This window comes from Podarcis muralis, chromosome 10 (assembly GCF_964188315.1).
Source record: "Podarcis muralis chromosome 10, rPodMur119.hap1.1, whole genome shotgun sequence".
Taxonomy (NCBI): domain Eukaryota; kingdom Metazoa; phylum Chordata; class Lepidosauria; order Squamata; family Lacertidae; genus Podarcis; species Podarcis muralis.
In genome coordinates, this window is record NC_135664.1 from 46244291 (window position 1) to 46269056 (window position 24766).

At 41.1% G+C, this 24766-nt stretch overlaps 1 protein-coding gene across 3 annotated transcripts in view; it reads left to right on the forward strand.

The window, feature by feature from the left end:
• The window catches only part of MRTFA (myocardin related transcription factor A), an 83543-nt gene that overhangs the window by 20698 nt on the left and 38079 nt on the right, over nucleotides 1-24766 (forward strand). For 2 of the 3 annotated variants that reach the window (XM_028747133.2, XM_077934950.1), the window contains exon 2: nucleotides 301-562. The gene's annotated coding sequence lies outside the window, so the exon portion shown is untranslated. Of the gene's footprint in view, nucleotides 1-300; nucleotides 563-24766 lie in introns of those variants that run through there. The other variant, XM_077934949.1, reaches the window with a different exon arrangement.

Below are 24766 nucleotides of genomic sequence, written 5' to 3' on the forward strand. Positions count from 1 at the left end.
TGTGTATATAGGCTTATTTGATTATATGACACCTTTAAATAAAGTTAATGTATCCAGATTACTCTTATGAATGTGACTTTTCTGAGGTATGAAATGGAAGAAGGAAGACATTTCTAGCTGCTTTGAGCTGTAGATGCTCATAGGTTTTGTATGCAGATTGTTTGTGCCTATTTATTTTGAACTTGAAACAATGTGGGGGACCCTGCAAAAGAGCTACAGCTAGAGAAGAGGCCTACTTCTTGGAAGGTAGAATAATACATATATATGCTATTGTTCAACTCTTATATGTTCTGTCTTCAGGTTGCCATCACGAAAGCCAAAGTGGATTTCTCCGGAGTGCTGTGCCTGCCCCCTTCCGTCGCTGCTGCAAATGGGCTGGACGGAGGAGGGGCCGGCGAAAATGAAGATGAAGCAGTGTTGGTGTCTCTTTCGGCGGCACCAAGCCCCCAGAGTGAAGCTGTTGCCAATGAGCTGCAGGAGCTGTCCCTGCAGCCTGAGCTGACCCTAGGTCTCCATCCTGGCCGGAACCCTAACCTTCCTCCACTAAGTGAGAGGAAGAATGGTAAGTGGAACAGTAACAGTTCATGCTTTGTGCTTCGTCCCTGACAGTCTTACAAATATTGACGCAGGCTGTTTTTGTACAGGTTTTGGAAGTGATGCAGCTTAAATTCTTACCACTGCAAAAGAATCACAGTCAAATTTGCCTATAAATTGTATAAATTATTCAATGGGCAGTAGAGGGTAGTTCTTAAACTAGTAATATGTATTACACTCAGCAGTTTTCTGCAAGCTGCAGTTGATTGGGATTGGAAGTAACCTGACTGGGAATGCCTTCCATAGTTCACCCCCAAGGAACATAAAATTGCATATGGTGGCAGTTCTCCAAGTAGTTTTGATGTGCAGTTGTGTAATTGGAGATCCATATCTGATGGGGATATAAAACCCAGTGCCATTAGTACCTACAGAGCTGATCTACTAACACTGAGCTTTGTTATTGCGAAGGCAGGGTTGTTGCCGTGGTGGAGTATTCAAAGCGCTATAGAAAAGCCAAATATTATTAGGGTTATTTAGTGTGAGGGCTGGACCATGTTATCCCAAGAGAAAAGCTAAGAATCATTTGCATGCTGTTTCCCTCTCTGGGCTGCCATTCAGTCAGCAGATCTTGAGTAGCCATGTCAACTTGCCTTCTCGCTTGCTGCTGCTGCTGAACATCTGGTCAGTCTAAATCAAACACTTCTCAACCATAATATGATTGTGGAGGAGGTGACTGACCTGGGGTCAGTCTTGGGTGGGCATGCTCTACTTACCTGTCTTGGTACTCAGTGCAGCAACAGCATAGGTTCAAGTGTTTGGGGACAAGGGATTCCATTCCTCTCCCTCATAGAGGAACCAACCCACCTCAGCCAGATGTGAGGGTTTGTATCTGGTGTTGGGTCAGAGAGACAAATAGGGATCTTGTGGGTGTTTACCCACTTGCTGCCCAGCTGCCTCCCTTTCTCAGTTGGTAGAGGCAGTCTTGGTGTAGTATTGGAGAACAAGAACAATGGGTTCTGGTGGACTTGAATGTCCAGCTTGGGTCAGCCTTGTCTAGTCTGGCTCAGGACTTCTTTGCCATTAGAATAGAGTGGGCTGTCTGAATACATCATGGGCTCAGTGTATTTGCAGATCTGGTTTTTGCTACAGAATAGATTGGAAGTAAACAAGTGTTTGAAGGGGTGAGTGTCACATGGTTTTCATAAATGGATCATGATCTGGTGAGATTTGGCTTGGCTATGACTAACTCCCCCTGCAAGGGTGGGATCCATTGGGTTGGTCCACCCCAGGAGGTGATCTCACAAGCACATCTTTAGAAACCTAGTATCTGGAGCAATTTTGCAGTAACTTTAGAAATGAATTTTATGGGCCACATAGAGCTCCTGAGGGCTGTAGTTTGCCCACCTGTGCCATTATTGGTTTTGGGAAAACTGACCTGATAATATATCCGAAGTTTACATCTGTCTTCATCTTCAGTTGTACAACAGGTAATTTGGGATGTATGATAAAAATAAAATGTAGTTATAAAGTTAGCATGAAAGCTGCTGTATGTAATACTACTTTTAAAAAAAGCATTTGGCTTTACAGATTTAGGAATATATAATTAGCAGTGTATTTTTACTGAAATTATATAATTAGGAATAGATAATTAGTGCTTTTATATTACAATTCCCTATTGAATTCTTAAACCAGAATGTGCAAAGTAGCATAGGTACAGGTAAATGTTTAATTTGCCACGTCATACACAGGTTTAGCCATGAATGTTTGCTGTCTAGGTGTGATCATTTCCTCCTCATTTTGACCATAGTTGTAACTCTGATAGTGCAGTGTAAGTGGGCTGCAGTTCATTGTTTAAACACTCCTAGCCTTATCAAATTGGCTCTGGAGTAAACCTGGTGCTGAATGTATGACTAATTCTTATGCTGGGCAATGGAAAGGATATGCTAGCAGTGGCATGAGGTAGTCATTACAAGGGGCAGAAAAAGTTAACTGTTATTGTTGTTAAGGATTCTTCTGAAGGATTCTTCTGTTCTCAACTCCAGACACAGTCTGCTGAGTCAGAATTGAGTTTACTTAATGTGCTGAGTAGCCTCCCAGGAGGTTAACCCTCAGTGTGCCTTACATTGCACACGTTTTTATAGAAAAAATGTATTTACACAATCTTTTACTAGGAAATGCATACATTTCAACCTCAAAGTCTGAAATGATTACATTTGCATTTGTCTGTAATGTGGTTCTCCTTGTAATGTTGATGTGCCTGGTAGTTCTGCAAATTGAAGAACAACCTTGGCTCCACAAATATGTATGAACTCCATTTTCTTAGTTACCTGGTATGATCATATATTGCTGTAAGTTCAATACCTCAAGACTGGAAACATACAATATGTTAACGAGAATAAACACCATATAATTTCAAAACTCTGTGTTACAAACAAAATTGGCAAAAATATATTTGGTTACTAAAAGAAAGCTGTGCTCCAGGAATGTCAGTACTGTATAGCTCAATGAAGATGTCAAACCTGTATGCAGTAGCTTTGAAAAAGACAAATTCTATGCCAGGGATCATTAGCAAGGAAAACAAGCAGAGGGTCACCTGTTAAGGATTGTTGTACAATTTAATATGTGTAAAAATCAATGCCCAATAACCTTCCACCTTAGGACAAGTACACCATAAGTGATATAAGGTGCCTTTGTCCTTGCAGCCTCCCTAACACATAAAAGAATGGTTCTGATTTATATAACTCGGCAGGACCAAAGTCGAAAGCCATCTATGAATGAGCTTTAATCCAGCTGAATTCAGGTAGACTTGGTTTGGACTGCAGCCTTAACGGTTTTGCTTCCTGGTAGCAATATGTTTTCATGCAGCTCTCAAAAATAATTCTTGTATGCTATCTTTTTATTTCGTAATTTTGGCTTTCACTTGCAATCAAATGATCACATCACCATTTCCCTGTGCTTCATCACTTGTATAGCCTTAGTCAACAGAAGTTGTAATCTTTCATATGTCCTGAGGCCATAAAGCTTGCGATTGTATCAGTCTGGGTCTGTGTTGGTTCTTTCACATTCCTGGCTGTTCGGCTCTCCAGATTGTGCATTGTTAGTCACATAACTGATCAGAAGAGACTGGGTAGAACTTGCAGTAGCTTGTTAATCTGCATTGACATGCATAGCTTAGGAGTTTTCACTGTGTAGAAAAGGAGCCCATTCTGGAGAAACTCAGCTGTTGGGAATGTACGGAATTTCAGTCTTGAGACACTTCATGAAATGAACTTAATGCCTCAGGTAATGGAGAGTTTCCACTCAGCTATACAATGTTTGGGGCTCTTTCAAACATGCTGTGAAATTCTGGACATATTGTTCTGGAACTGGAACTTGTCATAGCTAGTGCAGGGTCAGTGTTTAGTATACCTAATAGTTTTTTCAGCCTTTGATCCCCAGGCTATTCGTTTTCAAGAGATCCATGAATGTTGCTTGCAGATGTGAACAGTATGCATTTAATGCTGGAAAAACCCACAAGGATCTTTGTGGAAGCCTGACAAATAATGAAGTTGCCTTGATTCAGCTTGAATCATCAGATAATTGTGCCACAGCACCACCAAAAGTCAACAGATCTAAATCAAGTTTTTTCTCTCTCATTTCAGTTCAGACCAAAGGAAATTAGATCATAGCTTTGCCCTGCATTTTTTGTGCCCATGCAGCCTTTCCCAGACACATTATGCAAATGAAACAATGTGCTGGTAGAATGACAATGAATACATTTGACAAAGTTTTGGAGGTCTATCCAGAGGTATATACTGTGCTTTTTTTCTTTAAAAATGTTTAGGGGTACTCTCATTTTCCTACGCATATTGAAATACTACCCTTCAATGAGGCCAAACTTAGATTCACAAAAGGTTTAGGTGTATGCGTACCCCCAGAAAAAAAAGCACTGGGTACATAGAAGCATAAGAACTTGAGCAAAATTTAATTTGTATATTTGAATAAACAAATAGGCAACTGGAGCATGTTGATGTCAGAACTGGAAGGAAATGCAGCTCTTCTGTGGTAGCATTTGTTTGGTTTCCACCATGAGAAAGGATAGCCTAGCAGACTGCCTCTCCCTGGTGCAGCCAAAGCCAATCTTTTAAGATCTGAGAAGCTCCTGCTCATCATTCCATGACCAACGTGGAATGCCCGCTTTGAATAATTCATGAGAGGAAGACAGTAATGGCATAATACTCTTTTTTTGTGTGCACTGCTCAGCGTTATTTGTGAAATACAGTTGCATTTTCTGTTGATCTTGTTTCAAAGGAAAATTTGTTGAATGTTTTATTTTTATTTTTAATGTAAACTTTGTAGCGATTTTTAAGTGGTCAAATTTTTAATAAATAATACTTCATCTGACTGATGCCTAATTGACTTTTAGATTCATTAAGTGATACTACAATAATATAAGGTATCTTCTGGATATCTATATTTATGTTAAAATACACTTGCTTCATGCTCTCCCATGACAATATACACACTCTGTGTAGAAGAAGACACATTAAGAGGCTCTTATTTTGGTCCCGGTGCACTCAACCTTGTATCTGAGAAACTTGGCCTCAAGTCCCATCTTGGCTTCTATGCTTGTGCCAGCTTTTGATCCAGTTGCAACCTCTTGGCCTCAATTTGTTATATTTAAAATGGGTGTAATATCAGCTTGCAAGTTAGATTTGTATAAGGGTGAATACAAATGTTATGAAATGTGCAACAAACTAAAAATGTGATATAAATAGTTAAGTGCAGTGTCAATAATTCCTTTTCAAGTTACTGTGTATCATTGTGCAGCAGTCGCTTGTGTGATAGCAAATTTATTCCAGGATCTCTTTGGTTTGTTCTGGTTAGTGCTCCCCCAATTCTGAAGGTAGTAATAGCTTTAGAATTACATTTATGCTAGAATTATTTCTGTATTTAACTTTAGCAAAGAGTAACAGTCCATATTAGAGTCAGTTTGAGGAGGGGGAATCTTGGAACAAAAGCAATCGAGTAATCACAACTACACTATTTGAAAAAGTATAGAGCATTCTTTCAAGTGCTGTGCACAGCACAGAATATTCTGAGACACATTCATAATGCTAGAAATGTTTCAAATGTCTCTTTGGTTTTTGTGTCATTTTAAAAAAGCAATCCATGGTTTCAAGAAATTAAATTCATGAGATATAAATTCCTCCAGAAAGAAAGCACATTTAAAAAGTTAGTATTATACTATAACCTACTAAGTTCATAACTTTCTTTGTCTAGGAGAACTATAGGGGGGGAAGGCAGTTGCCTTAATACATTTATTTTATACTAAATGTTTAAGTTAGCTGTTGTAATAAACTTAAAATAAATTTCATCCTGGAGACAAGAAATAATGACTAGGTAAAATGGGAGTGAAATCCATTACTACATTTCTCAGCCTGATTGTCTCATCTGTAAATATTGTTGGATGCAACATGTGTCAGAGTTATTGTACTTCTTGTGGGCTGCAATTTTCAAGCTATGTGAATGTCTCAGTTTAGAGGGTCATGTGGGTGTACTAATTCCTGGAAGAGAACTCCCTCATTGGTATAGTCCTCTGGGGAATTTAAGAGTTCACATGCAACCTCCTCTTCCTTTCTCAAACAAGAGGGATTGTGCAAGGAAGCTGTTCACAGAAGGGAGTTCTGAAGGGATCCTTGCTTGCTGCGGCTCGGATCTTTTGGAGTTCCTGTAGCTTGATTTTGCATTGTACCGGTAGAGTGGATAACCTTGGAAATGCACAGAAAAATATCACTTCTTACTGACAGTCTATAAGGATTTGCTTTTAGAAAGAAAGTCTTGGATGAGTCTGAATCTGCAATCCTTCCTGTATTTTCATTTCATGGATAGTTTCCCTTGAGAAAAGGATTTGGTATGATTCTGCTGGAACCAGAAACTATATTAATGGCAGTACAATCAGGTAACTTCCCTTTAGTTAAACAATGTTAATGTGCAAGCAGTACCAGGATCTGGGGAGTGGAACAGAATGCAGAGGTGGTGTTTTTTTTTAAAAATAAAAAAGGTTGTATGTATTTCAACTTGGAGATTTCCTCCCCCATAAATTCAAATGTTTGAACAATGAGATCACTTCTCTGAATTTCAAGCAAATAGCTGCCAAACCTTAGGTTCTTTAATGAAGTAAATTTGACTGGGAAAGACTTCTCTCCTGATTACTGGCTGTGAGCATGCAGGCTACAGGTTTTAACTTTTGAGGAGTTCTGCAGGGAGCACTTGGACTAATCTTTGGGAATTTGCTTCTGCTTTTTATAGAATTTTACTTCTACAAAAATTGTTTTTTTGCTCACGTTTCAAATTCCGCTTATCTTCATTGTATGACAGCATGGTTAGTAAAAATTCTTGTAAAGATCCACTCTCATATGATTAAACTGTGTGAAATGAAGAGATTTGATACCTTTACAAAGTAAGGATGTACATATACAGTACCTTCCTCCTGTAAAAACACTTGCAGTGGAAATTGAGTGCATGCCCTCTTAAAGTTAGGGATTGTCTAATGTGTTGTCTAATGGCAATGCAGTATTCTCTTGTTTACAAGAGGTCCAGAGAATCAACTCTCTGTGCTAGTGGAATGTTTTGTTCAGATAACTCCTTAAGAAAGCTGTTAATCCCTTGCAAACTGGACAATTCCTACATTCTTTTTTTTAAAAAAAGATGAGAGTGGGAATACTATAAAAGTCCCAGTTGCTCGGGGTAGGGTGGGGAATTGCTTTCTTTACTTCGTTCTTTCTAAAAAGTTGTTAGGGTCTGCAGCCAGGCTAGTCCTTCTAGACATTTATGGATCACTATTAAAACACAGGAAGTGAAATTTGGAACAAAAGGACAATTTTTAGAGAGTGATATACTGTGTTGGGATTGATGGCTCCTGTTGGGGCATGTAGGAGAGGGATTGGAGCAGGAATAGCAAAGAGTCGTGTCATTCATTGTGGATTTTTAAAGGATTTTTTAACAAGACCTTTTGTATGTGCCACAGGATGTACTGGAGGGTGCACTGGCAATCCCAAACTAAGCCGTGGCTTGTCTGAACATGTTGTCCAAACCTATCCTCATGGTTTAGCTCACTCCAGAATAACCAAAAACTGTAAACCAAGAACCAACATTGGATATGGCTTGTGGTTAGTCTGGAGAGAAGTAAACAATGAATTGCAGTTTGTTGGACACACCAAGCAATGACGGCTTAACAGAATGATGGAATGAAGGGGCTGTGATCCCCTTCTCAAATGACCACATGCTAACACATTGTAATAAGGCACAATTCGGCTTAGCTTGATGTGTTAACTAGGCCAACCTGAGCCAGGAAACTATGGCTTAATTTCTGCTTGCAATCAAGTGTCTGATCAGGGTTCATTAACCTGAAGAGAGCCATACAGTTATAGTCTGAAGCTATGTGTGTTTAAATTCTGTAACACTAGTGATTTTTAAAAAGAATATAAAGTAATTTTTGAATCTGGCCCTCCTCTCTCTCAACCATTTCCACTGGAAATGCACTAAAGTCTAATGCACACTATTATAGGATGGTGTATGAAACACAATTTATGAAATTATTTGGCATTAAATATTTGCTGAAAGCTACTTGCTTTTTTTAAAAAAAGCCTTTACTAAAAACAACTTGAGTGCTATAGCTCTGTCAGTGTTTGGTTTATATGAGTAGATAAGGATCCGTAAACCTCGTTGCATGTGATCATATGTGTCAGGTTCCTTTTTTCTATTTTAAAGAAACTAGTTCCACTTATTTAAATAGATTCTTCTACACACACACACACACACACACACACACACGGATTTTTAAGTTCACTTCCTTTCATTTTGTGAGTGTGCTGTCCTAGTTTGCAGCTTCCTCTGCAGATAAACTGGAATTGAGGTTTCCCCCCTTCAAAACATTCCCAGCATGTCCAGTGTTTGGGATGCATCTATTTTTTAAAGTATCTTGGTTCCCAGAAAAAGAACTACTTAAGATTTGTCTTTCAAACTCTGTTTGGCTGATGTCATAAACCAGTTCCAGCTGTCTTAGATTAAAGCAAATGCTGATAGTGAAGAGGGATTTCCATGGCATTCTAAAATAGGATGTGTGGGATGCACACTCAACATCCATTGTAGCTTATGAGGCCACTGCTGCTTAAAAAAAGAAGTGTGTGCGTTTATATAGGCATAAAATCACAATTTGAGTTATGGCTTAAAACAGGTGTGGGGAACTGGATCGGGCTGGCGGGCCAGATTCTGATGTTTCCCACACCCCATGGGCCACTTTGACAAGTGGTCAGGGCTACCCACCTATTCTTCTTTGGCGATCACTTGTAGCAGAGTAAGATTGTCTTCCCTGAACACGGTCTTAACAGTGAGTCCGTAAGTGACTCTGGAGGCCAGTTCTGGATCCACACGTCCTTCTACAGTTAGTGGGGACATAGGTTTCCGGGTGGGAGTTGATCACGGTGTGGATCTGCCAAGCGTGCCTTCCTCTTAGCATGTTTTCTCCCTTTCGTCCTGAGTTCGAGTGTCTTCAAAGTCCACAACACCTTTGGTAAAGGCTGTTCTCTAATTGGAGCGATTGCAGGCCAGTGTTTCCTAGTGTTTCCTACCTTATTTTAGATTTGCCTTGAGAGAGTCTTTAAACCACTTTTGTTGACCACGAGCATTACACTTTCCATTTTTAAGTTTGGAATAGAGTACAGTGGTACCTCGGGTTAAGTGCTTAATTCGTTCCGGAGGTCCATTCTTAACCTGAAACTGTTCTTAACCTGAAGCACCACTTTAGCTAATGGGGCCTCCTGCTGCTGCCGTGTCGCCGGAGCACAATTTCTGTTCTCATCCTGAAGCAAAGTTCTTAACCTGAAGCACTATTTCTGGGTTAGCGGAGTCTGTAACCTGAAGCGTATGTAACCTGAAGCGTATGTAACCCAAGGTACCACTGTACTCTGTACTGTCAGCAGGGGTGCCAACTTGAATAAAATATTTTTTTTGGGGGGGGAGGTAAGCCCCACCCTCCATAATTGATTACAAGATGCAGCACATGCAGAGCATTTGAATGGTAATGGCCATCAATTTGGTGGGGGGGGGCTGGCCCCCCTCAAATTCTTTATTGGAGAGACTGAAACTAGGCAGCTATGGTGGGAAGTGAGCATGCTGATTGGAAGTATTTACTGTTTAGGGAAGCTTTTAATGTTTGATGGATTACTGTATTTTAGTATTTTGTTGGAAGCCACCCAGAGTGGCTGGGGAAGCCCAGCCAGATGGGTGGGGTATTATTATTATTATTATTATTATTATTATTATTATTATTACTGGCAGTTAAGGGAAATAAATGCACATTGACAAAACATAGCCAGGGCCAGTTTTCATGAAGGATGTCTATTAATAGTTATTAGCCTCAATGACTATGTTCTGCCTTCACTGTTTGAGGCGCTATGCTTCTGTATACCAGTTGCTGGGAATGAACAAGTAGAAGGTGAATGCTTTTGCACTGAAGTCCTGCTTGTGGAATTCCCACTTGTATCTGGTTGGCCACTGTGAGAACAGGACGCTGGATTAAGTGAGCTTTTGGTCTGATGCAGCAGGGCTTCTTTATGTTCTTAAGTGTGGTACCTTGAGGGGTGATTAACTTTCCTCCTCCCCACAAGGGTAGAGTTTTCCCACCCTTCCATTTGCCTAGTTGTGCCTAGTTGTGTATGTGGCTGAGAAGCAAGGCTTGCTGGAAGCCATCTAGTGAGTTGATGTGTAGGAGGCAATTCTCTTGGCACTTAGATGCACTTTTGAGGATATGTTACTTGAACATGTGCAAGCTTGTATTCCATTCTACTTCACCCCCAAGAGATAAAAAACTGTCTAAAAGGAAACAGGTTGTCAAGAATAATGAATAGCACACTAATAATAACAACTTAATTTTCTGTAGACGACCATGCCACCAGTTGTTTTGTGGGTGTGGTTTTGCATTTTGCTCTTAAGGTATATACCACCGTAACTGGACAAGGTGGAAGATCCCCAGATCAAAACTACCCTGAACTCTTTTAGAAAGCCTTAAAGTAGAGCTTTTTAAAATAAAGGTCAATCTTAATTACCCTTTCACATATTTTTTTGTGTCTTTTACTTAGTAAGCATTTATGTTGCCAAATGTTCTTGGAAGAATCTGGAGCTATTGTAATGTATAGTAACTGTCCTTATTGACTGAATGCCTGATATTTTCACATGACACAGTGTACTTGAACAGTGAAATTTATGTTTTTGACAACTTTATTAGATTTCCATCCATTGCCTATCAGATTTATTTTTAGGAATATTAGAGTGCCGTATCGGTGTGAGAGAGTCATCTACATCAAAACTTTATCATCCTTTGTATTTTCTTCGGAGAGGGAAAACAGGGTGCAATATGAGCAGATTTTCTCTACAGCCTTCAAACACTGTTTACCATCGGTGGCACTAAAATGTTTGACTTTGCACATCTTCTTTTCAAGTTCAGTATAATGCAGGAGTATGTTAGGCTTTGACCTTTTTAATAAAAAAGCAGCTTTAGGATTCCCACCTGGGACTAAGGCTCTATAGGTTTGTCAGAGCTTTCTCCTTCGGCATCAGTCATTAATAGGTCATCATCAGGCTTAATAACTTTGATTTAACCCGGTAGCACACAAGCCCTCAGTTTTGTCTCACAATAGCCATTTGTTGAAAGCAGAGGTAGCTACTAGGTTGACTTTTCCAGTTTCCAAGAGATGGTTATAGTTCTGCCCTGTAGCAACTCTCCTTACAGAGTATCCAACCATCAGTTTGTCAGGAATAGCCTTACCTGACACTTCTGGTGCTACATTGACACAAATCTCTTGGATCTACAGCACCCTCTGCTGTTCTAATGTTATTTTATTAAAAGTGTCATTTGTGCCAAATGTACTGTGTGTCTTTTCCATAGTAAGGTAAGTGCTAAGATAATAGACAACTGATCTCTTATCTTCAGTCTTGGCACTAAGCACCACAGCACTAACATCTTAAGATCAGCAATAAACCTCTGCTTACTCGTTAAAAGACTGCAGGCAGAGACTTTTCTCTGATCTTAGTTCTGTGATGAGATAAGCCTCTGCCTGCTCAAGGAGCATTTCTTTTATCTCTCCAGTGGGATCATAGTAGGCTAAGCAATTGCTTTCTCTTTAGGCTCTCAATTCTTTATTCCTTTGCAACCCTTGCTTGAATTCATGCCATGGCTTCAAAGATTCCTGCTGAATGCAATTTTCCATGTGGAACCAATTTGACGTGAAATTTTAAAAGAAGTGAGCTCCAGTGGTTCTTTAGGAGCTTTGATGTTACCTGCCTCATCCCTGATGTCGTATGACATCATGTATGGCACAGCTTTCCAAACTCTGTGTCGCGACAGTGTGTAAGTATGTCGTGCGAACGCTCCCTGTGCTCCTCCCAAGGCTGGAAAGGGGTTAGTTTAACTTCCAGTTTGCTAGTAAAACTGAATTACTGTGTCATGAAATGATTTATATCTAAAAAGTGTGTCACCAACATTAAAAGTTTTGGACACGTGGACTTGACTGAAAGAAAATGGCCCCTGACGGGTCTGATTTGATCTGGGGACTGCAGGTTCCCCATGTCTAATATATCCAGTGATATTTAGATAGCCAATGGAGTCCTTACCTTTGTTGCCATTCAGGGTTGCTTGGCTTCAGCATAATCACCATTTCATAAAATGCAGCATCTGTTTAGAAAAAGAAACATGGGCAGATGCCTTTATACTGAGTCAGACCTTTGGTCCATTTAGCTGAAGTTTTGTCTGCATTCACTGGGAGTGGCTCTCCAGGGTTTGACAGAGCATATTCCCAACCCTGCTTAGAGATGCCAGGATTGAATCTAGGACTGTCTTCATGCAACACAACTGTTCATCCATCGGAGGCCTAAAGTTAAAACGAGTGCATTATGTTTCACTTAAATGGAAAATGGTTTGCCCTAAATAACCCCCTCCTTGCTGTTCCCGCATAAGCTTATTTCTTAGTTAAAATGTTGCGTTTAAGCTTTTTACACTCCTTCCCTTTCAAACTTTAACTCTCATGCACAGATATTTGCTAGCTGAAACACTGTAAAACTCCTCCCCATCTTTTGTAGTGACTTTTGTTTTCCTCATGCTTTGATTTAGAGTCTTGGAAGAATCTTTGGGATTCTTGGAGAAGGAGCCTGCGTCACTGAGAAACATTTGACTTTTTGGCCTTGTAGTGAAGCTAGAAATCAAGTCAGTCTAAAAGCATTCCTTAGTCAAGCTGGCCTACTTACCCTTTAGTTTGAATATGAAAGGGCCTCAGTGGGAATCTTGGCATTTTTTACCACCTGTTGGGGCAGCTGCAGGTTATGTGAGAAGACTATTGATAAGACTATGGATTTGGGAGGATGTTTTAAGGGAGGTGGGAGAGATGTGTAGGGAAGTGGCAGTCTTTTTATTTTGTGCTTTCTTGGACCCCTTATTTAACATGTTCATGTATCCATGAGAAGTCTGGAGGGTGGCAACATGAGGAGCCTTTTCTGTGGTGGCTCCCATTTGTGGAATGCTCTCTCCAAGGAAGCTCACCTAGCATTATAAATCTTTAGGTGCTGGGCAAAAACTTTCCTCTCTGACAAGACATTTTAGAAGTGGCCAGGATGTTTTCCCCCCCTCTTGGTTTTAATGTTTCTATGTGGGACTTTTTGTCGGTTTTGTTTTGGGTTGCCCTGGGCAAGATGAAGCGACTAACAAATTCAGTAAATAAAAATAATAATATCCGTTGTGTAACTCCAACTGAGCTGTGAGGTAACTGGTGGGAGGATGTAAAAATGTGACAGACCAAATAAAACTTGCTACCAAGCCTTTTTAGCACACAGACCTGGCTTCAGCCTGGTTTTGTACCACTGCAGATCACTGCATAGTAGAAGAAGATAGATACTGGTGATGTGGACAGATCACTGCATGTTGTGTGGGGGTCTCTGTTGCCCAAATGGTTAAGATTGTGAAGGCTAACAACTTAGAGACATTTACACATGGAAAATAATAATAATAATAATAATAATAATAATAATAATAATAATAATAATAATAATAATAATAATATCTTTATTGTCATTGCCCCCTCTCGGGGACAACGAAATTACTTGGCTGCTCCATCCACCCAGGTAGGGCACTCCACACAAAATCAAAACAACTATAAAAACACTAATTAAAACAATACAGTATAATACAGCAAGGAAGATTAGATGACTTTCAAAGTCCAGGCTTCCCATTCAGGGCCGAGATTTGAAGAAGAGTGCTACTACTAAGGGAAGAATTTGCTCAATATTGGTTATCCGTGTTTTGTCATCTCTTTCAAATTCAAGTAGCTTGAGCTGCTTCTCTAGTAGATGCAGAAGTCACTATGTGAGGTAATGGTAAAGGACCCCTGGACGGTTAAGTCCAGTCAAAGGCAACTATGGGGCGTGGTGCTCATCTAACTTTTCAGGCCGAGGGAGCCAGTGTTTGTCCACAGAAAGCTTTCCGGGTCATGTGGCCAGCATGACTAAATTGCTTCTGGAGCAACAGGACACTCTGATGAGTGCCAGAGCACACGGAAATGCCGTTTACCTTCCTGCCGGAGTGGTACCTATTTTTCTACTTGCACTAGTATGCTTTTGAACAGCTAGGTTGGCAGAAGCTGGGACAGAGTGTGGGTGGTGCTGTGGTCTAAACCACTGAGCCTCTTGGGCTTGCAAAGCGGAAAGTCAGTGGTTCGAATCCGCACAAAGGAGTGAGCTCCCGCAGAAGGCACTATACATAATGAGAAAGTGTATTGGTATATAAAATTAGGAAACTTGTGGGTAATACCCAAAGGAGAATCAGGCTGAAGATTACGGAACTATGCGGTGAAGAACATTCTTGAAGAAAAGGGAAATACAGCGAAGGAGGATATAGAACATTCTGTAGAGGAAGATGTGCAACTTAAAATGTTGTATAAAGTAAAGCAGTTTAAGATATTGGGTATTGGCTTGAACACTGAAGATGTTCTTTATCTATATGGCAACCTTCTCAGTAGCGTGTCTGAAAGTCCAACTAGAGCACAGCAGTGCCTTATCTCATCCCAGTAAATAACTTCTCTCATTCAACAAAGCAAAGTTAGCTTTAACTGAAGTTCTGTGCAGCTCACTCTTACTTTTTAAGTTGTAATGGGCATGGATCTGAAAGAACATACAGTATCCTTCACAATCCCAAATACTATTTCCACATCCTTGAGGGAAACAATACTAAATTGATCCAAGTTGCTATGACAGTTGGCTGCTTCTAATACCTCTGGTGTGGCTGCAGTAGTAATTGTAGTTTTCAAGATGAATCATATTTGAATGATTTCATCAGTGTAGAACAGTACAAACTAAACTTGTCACAGTGATCTGTAGATGCCTCATCCTTTGGCTGCTCTTTAAGGTCGTTGTATCAACAGGAGCTTAGCTGGATGAAATTTCTATTGACATTGAGTGACAGAGGCAAAAAAAGTTTACTTTGTTCCACGTTGTAGGCCTGTGAAATGTTGGTGGTACTCCAGAAAATGTTGGTACTTCACAAAATCCTTAAAACTGGCCCACTAGTTTTAAACATTTATTGTATGCAACTGCCACCTTTTATAACTTTCCTGAAAGCAGTAAATTCAGTAAAGATGGAGTCTGATGCTGGAATTCTCTTTTGTCAAGCTTATTTTCTTTATGATGCTTTCATAAAGAGCATCACTATGTGTGGGTAACAATTTCTGGTACAATTTGTGGTTCAGTTCCTGCCCAGTCTGGGTCATTATGGCTTTCTTAGATGAATCTGCTGGCCTGGTTCAGATGTAAAGAAAATCCATGGTTTCCCACTACATGAACAAGTCTGCAAGGAGCTTGTGTGCTCCTTCTCCAGTTTTGCATACAGGAGGAAGCTATCTAAAGTTGCTGCTTTTGATTTTAAACAAACCAAACTCAGAAATGGTGGTTTGTTTCTACAAGAATGGAAACCACAGTTTGATACCTGGACTGTTCCCAATAACCGTAGTTTAAACAAATTTCAGTTTCTTAAATTGATGTCACAGAAAACTATGGTTGGTTTAAATTCAAAGCCAAAGTTTTGGTCATCTTTTGACATGTGAAATAGAAGGAAGGGAATTTGTAAGCCCGAAGCCCATTGATGTTAGCAGGAAACAATCTCCCTCCTTTTCAGTGGCAGGATGGAAGAAACAGGGCTGGGCAGGTTTGGGGCTCAGTGGAGGCCAGATGGGAACAAGGTAGTGAGAGGGTGCCGGGTGGTCTTGATTACGGAGGGAGTGTGTGTGTGTGTGTGTGAGAGAGAGAGAGAGAGAGAGAGAGCGCAAGCGCACACACTTTTGACTCCAGCTCCACCTGCTGCTAGTATGCAGTCCCAGACTGCTTTCTACTACAGGAATGTAGCACTTGATCCCCAAAGGGTCGCCTGTCCGTGTTCTACTGCAATTTGGGAGGGAGGACAAATTTCCTTTTGAAATTGGTAGAGCTCTTTACTCCATGTTTTGTGATATATTTTTAAACAGGAGATTTGTTATTGTTTAGTCGTTTACCATCTCCCTAATGCTAGGGTCGATTCACGTGAAGGCTGATATGTTTTCCCCTCCTCCCCAAATGTGGCATCTGCATGGCTGCTGCAGCTGTAACTTTGAAATCATTTTTTTAAAAACCACGTGACTCCCCAGGTGATAACAACTGTTGGGAATTCATAGAACTGCCACATAGACAGTTTCCATATGGACAGGCTGCCACATAGCCACAGAGTTCAAATGCTACAAGGCCTGTGCTACAATACCAAAATGGTTTTTCAGCACCACCACGTGGGGCCTAATTTTGAACTGGCCTTTTAGCCCCTCTCTTGAGGGTATTGAATTTATAGCTAAATCAAGACTGTTGGCATAGTTCAGAGTGTGTATTGGGCATCTATAGAAATAAGTCAATTGAGGCTCCGGGGAGGCAAGAGGGTAGTCTCTGCTTCTGTGTAAATGAAGCATTCAAATTACGTTTGTGTCTTTATATCTGCTAAGGGTTTTGTTGCCTTGGCACACACATTTGGAACATAAAAATGTAGTAGATGTACTTTGCCACAGAGGCAGAGCTAAATCTTGGATGCGTTTTCATATTTGTTGAAAGGGAATGGTAATCTGGTTCTTGGTGCTTAGAGTACAGTTTGGCAGTTGAAATATTTAAAGTGCAGTGCCCTCAGATTTGTGAGGTAATGAGAGACTGATATGGAAAAGGAAGTGGGGAGGTCTGGAGGTGTGGAAAGAGCTCAGAATGTGCTTTGACGTCATCTGATAGGTTTTCCAGCATGCAGCGGCTATTCCTGCTGCATCTACAGTTCATGTTATTTTAAAACTCTGTCAAAAGTGAGGGTGGTAGTATATCCTGTGTGTATGCAGGTCCACTGTGGGGGCAGGGACTGCCTTGGGGCCTTTAGGCAGCTGGGCAGGGATCCAGATTCCCAGGCTGGCTGACTCCCTGCGCCCTGAGAGAAACTGCAACTGAAGTTTCTCTGTCCATCATGGCTAGGAAACTCCTGAGCTGCTTGAGCAGCTGCAGCCAGTTGCCTGGAAGGATAAGCTCTACGCTCTGGGCAGCATGTACAATGTGCTGCATACTTTGAAGTTTTGCTCAATCGCTCTGAAAGTAATTGTCTCCACAAAGTGACATCTTGGGAACACCCCTTGTTTAGGTTGTCTGTGTACCAAATTGTTCTAAACTATCATGTAATCCCTGTAAAGGTAGATTTAGAGTGAAGCCTTTGAATTTATATTCCCTTTTGTGTTCCATAGTAATCTGGGTGCAATCATTTGGAGAAGTCTTGAATTTCTCTGTGGACTTCATTCTAGATTTTTGAAGCTTTGTCCTTGCTCAGCAATAACATCCAAGAGACCTCTTAATTCCTAGGATGAAAATTGTGCAATTCTTTCACTATAGGGAGTAGGACTAGGAGTGCTATTCCAGTTTTCTTTCCTGTGGGACTGCATGTTGTAATGTTTTTATCTGTGAAATATTCTAAATATTAAGCTGTTTTTGCCCTATAAGGCAATAATTATTCGTTGCAACATTTCTTTGCAAAGAAATTGAAATGTTTTTGTATCAGACCTAACCAAGAGAAGGGATCTTCCTTGAATATTTTTTTTTAATAAATGTTTATTATAGTTTAAAATACAAATAAAATATAGTACAGAATAAAACAAATGTCATAACATATTTTCATATCTTCCTTGGACTTCCTCACGTCTCCCGCTCCCACCTTCATCATTATAGGCTGTTGCCAGCAATTCATCACCTTATTTGCATTCTTATAACCCATCTATTTATTTATAATGTAATAGTTAATAAAATTTATATTCTCTCAATCTCACTTGTCATCCCATATCATCTAATTTAGTGGTGCTCAGTTATTTATAATCTAGCATCCTGCTTAACGTTCAATCAAATTACAATATTTTTCTAGATAAATCTTGAATTTCTTCCAGTCCTCTTCCATCCTCTCTTCTCCCAGGTCACGGATTCTGCCGGTCATCTCCTTCCTTGAATATTTTCAAGACAAGAAGATGCATTATTATATGTCCTTTAGATCTAGGGTATCTAGTATTAGAGCAAGAATTAACCTAACTGACCCTATGGCTCTCTTTCAACTTGTGCCAGATTTCACTAGCTGTGGCAAGAGGGAGGGGAAGGGCTGTGGCTCAATGGCAGAATACTTGCTTTGCATGCAAAAAGGCTAGGTTCAGGTCCTAGCATAACCAGGTAGAGATTCCTGTCTGAAACCCTGGATACCTTCTGCTAACCAGCGTAGAGAAATAACTAGATGAACCAGTGTCTGACTCTGTACAGTGGTGCCTCGCAAGACGAAATTAATTCGTTCCGCAAGTTTTTTCTTCTTGCGAGTTTTTCGTCTTGCGATGCACGGTTTCCCATAGGAATGCATTGAAAATCAATTAATGCGTTCCTAGGGAAACCGACTTCAGACCAGGTCCGGGGACAGTCCGGGCGGCGGGGGGAGGCGTTCCCGCCCCGCCGCTGGCATCGGGGCATCGTTCCGAAGCCCGGCGACGGCGGGAGGAGGTGTCCCCGCCTTGCCGCCAGGCTTCGGAGGAGGTCCGAGGACAGTGGGGAAGATGCGCTGCACTTCCCCGCTGTCCCGGAGATTTCCCTATGGGCTGTCGTCTTGCGAAGCAAGCCCATAGGGAAATTCGTTTTGCGAAGCGCCTCCAAAATGGAAAACCCTTTCGTCTAGCGGGTTTTCCGTCTTGCGAGGCGTTCGTCTTGCGAGGTACCACTGTATAAGAAAGCCTTCAATGTTCCTAGGGGGGACATACTCGCCTCCTTGAGGAAAGCAGAATCAAATTGATCAAGAAGTGCTAAGAGTTGAAAAATCTTTTCTCCTTGATTATTGCAAGTTCTAGTTCTGCAGTGAATGGTAGCAAGCAGCTGGAGGTTCATGATAGTCTTTTATAAAATGGAGATGCATTCTCTTAATGTTTTTCTGACACAATGCTCCACTGTACTGTAGTATTTAACAGTTGTTAACCATTGAAAACCAGAATAAGGTCTTGCCCTTATTCTGACATTTCAGAAATGGAGCAGACAGGTTAAACTAAACCACTCCTTGTGATACAGTTACAGTGGTACCTCTGGATGCGAACGGGATCCGTTCTGGAGCCCCGTTCGCATCCAGAAGCGAACGCAACCTGCGTCTGCGCGGGTCGTGATTCGCCGCGTCTGCGCACGCGCATGATGTAATTTCGACCATCTGCACATGTGCGAGCGGCGAAACCCGGAAGTAATGTGCTCCGTTACTTCCGGGTCGCCGCAGCGCGCAACCCGAAAATATCCCGAAGCTACTTCAACCTGAGGTATGACTGTATTTTGGTCTTTAATGCACAGAGAATTGTCTCTCGTGTTAGTCAGCACCTTTTCTGTGTATACTATAATTGAATATTGGTTAAATGGATGCCTCAGTGCCTACTGATCCAGAGACCCCCCCCCAAAAAAAATAATCTTTGTGAGCACAGCAGTTAAGCTTCAGCGGTGGAGATGAGGAGGAGAGGGCAGGAACTAAATTACATGATGATGCTTGCCTGACAAATGTTTGAGGTCTGAGTAGAGAAACCAACTGCTTTACTATTTTGGGTGAATGAGGTTAGCTGTTGCTGCAAGCAGCTTCATGAAGGAATCCATCCATCTGTCAGTGTGCACAGCCGTGAGTGAGGCTCAGTACTCCCTAGCTCCTTACAATGTGTGTGTACATACACCCCTTCTTGGGGGAGTGTAGGCCTTTTTCTTTTTGAATCCAGTGTTAATGAAACTGGCTGGTAGCTGAGAGTAAGGCTACACAAGCGTCTTTGTGCAACCTATTCTGACAAGTCCCTTCCTGAGGATTATACAGCTCTCCAGAGGTCTGAGGGACATTTTGGTCTTGGGATTTTCTTCAGCATGTTGGACAAAACCAAAACCCTCCAGCCTGCTTATGGTGGGATTGTGCCATTTGCAGAGATTGTGTCAAAGGAACAAAAGAATGTAAGCTTGAGTCAGGATTCTTACCACAGCCTGCGGGAAGGTTCGTAAGCTCTTTCTATTTTCCTATTTTCCTGTGACCGTTCTTAATGGTTTGCATATTGAATCTTATGGTCTTCCAGTATATCATAGATCTTTCCAATGAATTAGTTTGTGCTGGTAGTGTTACTTACTTGGATGTGTTTCAGCTTCTCTTGGAAGCTGCTGCTTGTTCCATTTTATGAAGGTCTCTTGTAAGCAAGGGTATGAATCATTCTGTTAGAAATTTAATTGGTTTTTACAGCAAATGTGGGAGACTTTAGTCTTCAGCAGGCCTCAGTGTCTCAGTAGCACATGTAGTTGTGGTACAGAGTGCTTATGAGGGACAGAAAAAGGATATAAATTGGTTATGAATATTCATGTAGTGCAGTATCAATATTTGATCCATGTTCTTGAACAGGTATTTGGGCAGGGGGAATTAAGGTATGAGACATCCAAGAAATGAATATTATTGTAAGCAGGGGGGATTGTAGATTTGTTTGAAGAACAGACAGGCAGTCAGCAGAAGGGTTCCTGTTAGCAGAAATAATGAAGGTGTCTGTAATAAAGTCTAGCATGCCATTATATGGAAAGGCTGAAGGTGAATTTATGGGCAGGTGTAACCAATGAAGTCCCCTCCAGTTGTTGATGGATTAAAACTCCCATGGTCCCTGACCATTGGCTGTGCTGGCTGGGATCGACAGAAGAGAAATTCCAACAACATCTGGAGAATACCATATTTGCTGCCCTGGAATAAGGAAATTGTGTTTAAGACGAGGAAACAGTACTTTAAGCATCTCCAACATTCACAAAAGTTTAAAAACTATAAACTAGGTATTTTCTGGTATCATTTTAGACTACTTTACCACATATGTTAAAATATGAGCTTGTGCTTAGAAAAAAATACCTAACTGAAATGTAAAATGAGCATCAGTTTCTTTAAGGAAGTCTGCTTTCTCTGAGCATTGTGTATCTTCTCTAGCAAGATGAATGGGAACATGTTTCACACATGGCAGTTGTAAACTAGAGATTTTTTTAAAAATGCCTCTGAGTTGGTGCAGGCATTTATTGAATTGAAATACTTGATTGTCACTTGTACAACTTGTACACAGTGAGATTACACGAGCACAGCTCTCTTAGTCTTAATTCCCCTCGTTTACTGATGCACATCCACCAAACCCGAAAGTCAGTTGCCCTGTTGTTATCTTTTCATTCAGCAGCCTAACAGCCCACGGATAGAAGCTGTTCTTTACCCTGTTGGTGCGGCTAATCATGCTTCTATATCTTCTGCCTGAGGGCAGGAGATCAAGAAATTGCTGGCCAGGGTGTGAATCATCCCTGAGAATTTTCCTCACTCTCCTGAGGCAACGTTCTTCCGCTATTTCATCCAGCGAATTCATGGGACAGCCCATAATATTGTGCTGTATTCACCACCTTCTGTAGGTACTTCCTATCAGTTGATGTCAAACCAGCATACCACACCGTGATGCAGTATGAAAGGACACTTTCTATTGTTGACGGGTAGAAGGAGATCATCAAATGTTGATTGACATCGTTCTTTTGCAATACCCTGAGGAGATGGAGTCTTTGTTGTGCTTTCTTAATCACCTGGGTTGTATTTATTTTTCAAGTAAGGTCTTCACTGAGATAAACTCCTAGGAAGTTAAAGGAAGAGACTCTCTCCACACAGCCCTGCCCGATGTACAGCGGGGCTAGTTCTCCTCTCTTCCTCCGAAAGTCCAACACCATCTCCTTTGTCTTGCTGATATTAAGGTGCAAGTTGTTCCCTAGGCACCATGTAGATATTTTTTGGACCTCCCCTCTATACGCTGATTCGTCTCCACCTGTTATTAAACCCATTATGGTGGTGTCATCTGCGAACTTAATAATTGCAGTAGATGGGTCAGATGATACACAATCATATGTATACAATGAATACAGGTAGGGACTTAGCACACATCCCTGTGGTGATTTATGGATCGGAACCAACCAACACCTTAAGTTTATAATCTGAATCCACCTGATAAAAGGCTGCCTGCTTACATTTTTGCCAATCATCTCTCTTAACTGTTCTCCAAAGCGAAACTGTCATTTGAAACTGTCATTCAAATCTGTTGGGTAAGTGCATCTTTTCCTTCCCCCAACTCCCGCACAAAGGGTTGTAAAGATGCTTACTGTTTGGTGAAGCTGCTTCTTTTGGAAACATGTAAGTCCAGAATCCTTTCTATAAAGCAAGTATACATTGCCAGGATCTGTTGGAGACATGTAGGTAAATTCAAAACATTGCCAGCCAAGGCAATCAGTGAGTTACCAGCCCCATGGGATGCAAGCAGAAGATTTGGGAAAAGACCACAACAGGAATGGGAGCTGGAATTTGTGTTCAAGTTGCAGAAAGCAAATATGTAGCAGAAGTGTGGTATCAGGTTGTGACTGGTTCTTGAAGGAAGTAAAAGCAAGTATGTTTTTTGAATATTTGTTGATGGGGTCATTTGCTTTTTGTGTAGTGTTCCAAAATTCTAGGATACTCAGAAGGATGCTGGACATGACAAAAGGCAGGGTTCAGCCGTAGCAGGCAGTTGGGATACTTTTGACAAAGTAAAGTATTCACACAGAAACAGGCTTGAGCAGCAGCCAGTAACCTTCTCTTGTTAATGCAAGGCTCGGGGGGGGTGGGGGGTGGGGGAGAGAAAGCTAAAAAAGAGATATTGCAAGTGGAAGTGCAGCTTGCAGTCAGGTTTTTGAAGAATCAGCATGAAAGACTGACCTTATGGGGTGGGATTCCTGCCAGAGCTTACACTCCAATTCTGGATAGCTCCCAGACAAGGCATATACTCTGGAATTTATTCAAGCCCAGTATGGTCCAGCTGCACGCCATTTGACTTATTTGTTTTAACTTGCAATCCCATTATACCAGCTGTGCTTGTGTAATGTATTTGCAAAGGCAGATGCTGTGAGCTCTGTGGAAATGTATTGCACTGCACTCTAGCAGTTACTGCTACTATGTCTATGCTCTAAGACCAAGCACTCCAGCTTGCCCACCTTGGCTCAGAGACTTCTAGCATTAACACTTCCATATAGTGCCTCTATTCAGATGTATTTGGTGTTTGTGTTTTAGCCTATCATGCTTTAGCTTCTCTGTACTGCTATAACATGCCCCTTCTGACTCTCATCCTGTGCCTGCCTGTCTTGCTGGCCTTACATTTGGAATGGGTAGCATTTCAGAGAAAACAGAAGGTCCTTGCTTTCAACATCCTACCTAGCAGCCTAAATTTCACTTCCAGGACCTCATGTTTACATTTCCTCACTTCATTGGTGTCACAGCCACTAACTCCTGCCACAAACTATCAGGCTATCTAAACAGTATGCAGCACCCACATTTTTTGTGTTGGGCGAACAAGGCAGTCTGCAGTCTGCACACGCATCACACACCCAGCTATGCATGCCCCCACTTATCAAACCAGCCACTATTAGTATTCCCTCTAGGGCAGGCATGTCCAACTCCCAAGAGACTGCGATCTGCTCACACTATAAAAAGACTTGCTGTGATCTACCCATTCTCATTGCCAGACGTTTGTTGTGTGTATGTGTTTTGGAACACTATGGCGATCGACCAGGGACACCCCCCCCCCCCGCGCGATCGACCGGTCGGACATGCCTGCTGTCGGGGACATCCTTCGCACTGAAGGCTGAAACTTTCAGCTGGGTCCTTTTTTTAACCTATGAAGTGTAATTCATTTAATATAAACTGAAATCTATGTACATTGAGTTTGATCTAAAAGTTAAGCTTACCTTTTTTTATTTGAAGCTAACTCACCCACTATCTAGGTTTCTGCCATGTGGAATTCTATATTAGTGGTTAGGATTTAGTCTAGTTCTCTTGCATACTGTAATACCTCTATAGCAAGCCTTTTTGTTTGTGAACTTTGTCAGCATTCTAGTCTTGCTGTGACAGCTGAAATGGCAAACAATGGTTAGTGCTTGCCCGCCAACCCAGAAATGGAAACTCATTTCAAACCAAAATTTCAGATTTTGGTTTAATGGGAAAGTGTTGTCTGATGAAGCTAAGCAAATAATTATTCAGTTATCGCTACCATGTATAGTGGAGGCCACAACTTGAATGAACCCTTTTCTTCTTCTTTATAGGTTCTGATTAATTAGAATAATTTGCTAACCTCTACTGCACTGTTAGGGCCAGTCCCAAGCACTGAGCTACTTTCATAGTGGTCCATTTGTGCTATGATGCGTATCATACTTCAAATTGTTACTGTTGCATTATGTCTAGGTATAAGGGCTTTGTTCAGAATTTCTCTAATATTCAGATTTTCAGAGGAAAGTAACTATTGTTCTGTAGTGTATAGTCCCAAGTTACTGGTCCCTGCCAGACTGAAAGGCACTGCCACTGTGTGCTCATTTTGAACATACATTCAGCTAGTAAGCACCATGCACTAATCAGGTGGTTTTCTTTTCTTGTTGTCTGCCTTGCCCTTAGTAAAGATGGCACATTTCAGCTTTTATAAATGAGGGTCATTATGACACAGTTTAAAAGCATATTCCATAAATATACCAAATATTCAAACAGGAAAACTGAAACTAATGAACACGTAAGGGCTGGATGTGGAATTACAGGAAGAAAGGCTCCATCTGAATAGTAGACTTAGGATGTTACAAG